The 4,349-nt window shown below is 44.2% G+C and overlaps 1 long non-coding RNA gene across 1 annotated transcript in view; it reads right to left on the reverse strand.

Moving 5' to 3' along the window:
- Positions 1–800: 800 nt before the first annotated feature.
- LOC102300316 overlaps positions 801–4,349 on the reverse strand; it is a 9,724-nt gene continuing 6,175 nt past the window's right edge. Inside the window, exon 3 of the long non-coding RNA XR_317854.3 lies at positions 801–1,255. This is a non-coding gene — a long non-coding RNA (uncharacterized LOC102300316). The remainder of the gene's footprint in view (positions 1,256–4,349) is intronic.

The following is a 4,349-nucleotide window of genomic DNA, read 5'->3' on the forward strand; positions in this document are numbered from 1 at the left end:
TTCTGGTCTGAAAGAGGAAACAACACAGAGCAGAGAGGTTAAAGGTCAAAGTTTAAACTCTTGACTGGTACAGCAGCCAATCAGGAAGATGATCAGAGACCACTGTGCTCTGGTTGATGATGGTTGAACCTTAAACCTGAGCCACAGTTCCCTCACTGCTCTTTTCAAGCAGCAGACTCACTCTGTGTTTACTAATTAGAGCCAAAAATAATTCACTTTAATCACATTTATAAGAGTGTAGGCAGAGTGTTGCTTACCATAACTATACAAACTGATTAATTACATTTAAGACACGTCCTTAATGCTAATATGTGTCCACTATTTTCACCTGAGAGGAATTTTATCCACATTAGAGCTGCAAACGTCTGGGAATAACAAATCTATATCTATATATCTATATCTAATCTATATCTATATCAACAACTAGTGTTCACAGTCTGCTGGAGCTGTGAGTGTGTGGAAAAAGATAAATGCACTTACAGTCATTATAAAATGACTGTTCCACTTGAACGACGTATTGTTGTTGCCGTTAGCAATTAGCCTATAGCCTATCGTTCATTCAAAAGGCGCGATGGGTGCTTCGACTTACGAAAATTTCGACATACGAAAGACCCCCAGGAACGTGTTAATTTTGTAAGTCGAGGTACTATAAAGGTGGACAGCTTCTTTGACTTATTGCTACTCCTGCATCAAGCCCAGCTGTAGGAACTTACATGTATTAAAGACGATTTGAAAAGAAGTTATTACACTTTAAATAAGTAAATGTCACAAAAAAAATCACAATTTAACTTTATCTCATCAGTGAGTCTCATTGGCCCAACAGCACATACGCACAAACCTGTCTTTATTATCATCATTATCAAAATTATTGGTACTATTTTTGTTACCTTTTGGTCATTCTTTACAATTCTCACATAATATGTGTGTAAGATAAAGACGGGAAAAGTTGCTATGTCAGCATCCCATGAAATATTCCTGCTCAGCAACAACTATTCAGTACTTCCCTCTGTCCCTCCTTCTATCAGCAGACCAAAAAGTGCTATAAGGGGGGAACATGGTGTAAATGAGCTTTTTAATTATTTAGAATTTAATAATCTAAATTGTATATATATAAAGTGACAATGAAAGAAATTCAGTTCCCAGCAGTAGACACAGTGATACCTGCTGGTCTCACCTGCATATTCAGCCGGTGAAAAGCAGACGAGCAGAATCCAGCAGAATATCACAGATTTGCAAGTATCCATCTCAGGTTGTCCTGCAGATCCCAAATTCATGAGTGTTACATAGTTTAAAAGAGAAGCTGAGTCGACTGAAAATACACAAGAAGTTTATGTTACCAAAGCTTTTGATATGATCCACAAACATAAACTAAGGTTTACAAATGTGTATGTCTAACAGTGAATAGTGATTATTTACCCTCCAAAATGTATATGTTCAGCAAATGTGTGAAGGAATTACCTGATATGACAGGATATCACATGTTAGATGAGAGCACAAAGTGCTAACAGTAGCAGAAATGTGGGCATGTGATGTGGGGCGCCGTTTGTAAAGTGAAACATCCTGAAATTAACGGCAACATTTTTCCACATTTAAGTCAAAGCCCTACAAAACATTTATTCGGGGCAGTTTTTACAACATTTCATATTTAAAACACAATTTTAAATGTTAAATCTAAATATTATATTTAAATCTAAATCTTAAATCTTAAATCTAAATGTCATATTTAAATTTAAATATTAAATGTAAATGTTACAGGAAACTAAATATTTAGCTAACATGAAAATTTATTGTACGGATCAACGGAAATACCAAAATAAAAGCTTTACTAAATCCTCCGGTGCAAAAGTGTGCTGGTAGTGGTCAGATTGTGTCTGTTCTCCCCTGATGGTCACTTCTCACTGTCATGAGCTGCTTCACTTCTGCACATCCAGAGATTTAGATGAAAACATCGGAGGGTCCATTCTCTTTCAAACACTCGTTTCGGTGTCTCACTATGGGGAACGCTCTAAGTCAGCTAGGTCATACTAGCTTACCATAGCTACCCGACCGAGAGAAGAAAAAATATCAGCGTCAGCTGTCCAGCCATTCCAAGCTAGCTACACCAAACTTCCTTAATATGGCAGACTGCAAACCGCTGCCCAGAATTTGCCCCTGCGGTTGCCAAATCTCAGGTTCAGATACACATGACGCTTGTGTGATGTGCCTCGGGCTGCAACACGCCCAAGTGGCTATTTCCACACTGGGTTCATGTGAACACACCCTAAAAAGCCTTTGCTGAAGGTTAGCCCGTCAGGCTAGCCTGTCAAAGAAGGACCCAAAGCTATCTCAAATCAGCCCACCAATGAGGCACCCTGAGTCAGTCACACCAGGCACCAGCTGTGGGGATGAGATGGATATTGTCCTCCCACTGGTGGACGATGCCGAGATCAGCTGCGAAGCTATGTTATCTGATACCGTTCAGGTTAATGACGAGCTACTCAGGGAAACCTCTGAGGGAGCGTCGGAACATCTCATCTCGGACAAGGATGACAACGTTTTCTTTGCCCCCTCTGTTTGGAATTCTGCGACACAAGGGGCCGACTGTGATAACCCCGGCACATAGTCCCGCGGCATAGAGTTATTTGATGTTGCAAAATGGGCAGCTGAAAAGCTGGCAATCCCATGGCCCACTGTGACAATGGAGAACTCCACCTCACGATATGAGGGTAAAAGGCTCCCCAAAGCACAGCGCACTACTAAGCAGGTACTACCGCTTTTCCCTGAATGCGTGGACGAGGTCACACGCTGCTGGGCAAAGCCATTTTCGCCACCCAACCCCGTTCAGGGAGCAGCGGCGTTTGACTGCGCTGGAATGAAAGAGAAGGGCATCTACCAAATTCCCACAGTGGAGAATCTGGTTGCATCTCATCTCCACCCAAACTAGAAACTTTCCATGTCATCTAGTCCATCCCTTCGCCCCTTCGCTCCTGCTAGCCTACTTGGCGGAGCTCCAGAACCAGACTGCTGCAAACTCTGATGCTAGCAAGCCGTGGGAAGAGCTGGCCGTCGTTACGGACCAGTGTCTCCACCTCACTAGAGCAGCAGTACAAGCGGCGGGCAGAGCTCTCAGCATCATTGTCCTACAGGAGAGGGTGAACTGGCATTCTGGCATTCTGGATGAAAGCATTGACCCCGCTGGCCTTTTTGGGACCGTCTCTTTCATAGGAATAACTCTAAACTCCACCTTATACAGAGTGACTCTCTCTGTGGACAGAATAAAAAAAAATGCACACATGCCGGCATTTTTCAGGTGGGAAGATATCTCTCATTCAGAAAACTCCTGCAGATGCTGGGATTAATGGCGTCTTCACTAGCAGTCATTCCACTTGGCAGACTGCATATGAGGGAGTTTCAGCCATGGGTAGCATCACTGAGACTGAATCGAAAGCACCATATTCACCGCCATATCAGAGTCACAGCAGACTGTGCTGTGGCACTCCACTGTTGGAGAAATCCCAGATTTCTCACTCAGGGGCTGTCACAGCCAGAAAGGTGGTGACCACGCACGCAAGTCTCACGGGCTGGGGTGCCACAGCGGCAACTGGGGGTGCTCACATAAACTGGCTAGAATTGCTAGTAGCATTTCTAGCACTGAGACACTTTCTTCCCATTAAAGAAACCACCATGTTCTGATCAGAACAGACAACACCACTGTTGTGGGGTACATCAACAGACAGAGCGGGATACGGTCTCTTCCTTTGCACATGCTGGCTCGCAGACTGATCATGTGGAGCAGCATCAATCTGTTGTCATTGAGCGATATTCACATTCCAGGAGCTCTGAACTTAGGAGCAGACTTAATGTCCAAGGGGAACCCGCAGTACGGGGACTGGACCCTGCACCCACATGTGGTGTTTGCCTCAACGGAGAACGCTCAGTGTCCACTGTATTTCTCCCCGAGGGACCAGGAGGCTCTGCTAGAGGTAGATGCATTAGCTCACAATTGGCCACATGCTCTGCTTTATGCGTTTCCTCCACTGGCCTTAATTTCTCCCACTCTAACCAGAGTGACGAGGTCCCATTGGTTAGCAGAGATTATGCCCCTCTTGTGGAGCGAACCTTGGCTTCTCCCTATCTGACGAGACCTAGTATCCCAGGCCAGGGTATGAATATGAGTATGGCAGGACTCCCCTGCTAGTGGATGATGCCAAGGTCAGCTGTGAAGCTACAGTGGGGCAAAAAAGTATTTAGTCAGCCACCGATTGTGCAAGTTCGCCCACTTAAAATGATGACAGAGGTCAGTAATTTGCACCAGAGGTACACTTCAACTGTGAGAGACAGAATGTGAAAAAAAAATCCATGAATCCACA

Source organism: Haplochromis burtoni, unplaced genomic scaffold (genome assembly GCF_018398535.1).
Source record: "Haplochromis burtoni strain Fernald_Lab_line unplaced genomic scaffold, NCSU_Asbu1 Contig_1209, whole genome shotgun sequence".
Lineage (NCBI taxonomy): Eukaryota > Metazoa > Chordata > Actinopteri > Cichliformes > Cichlidae > Haplochromis > Haplochromis burtoni.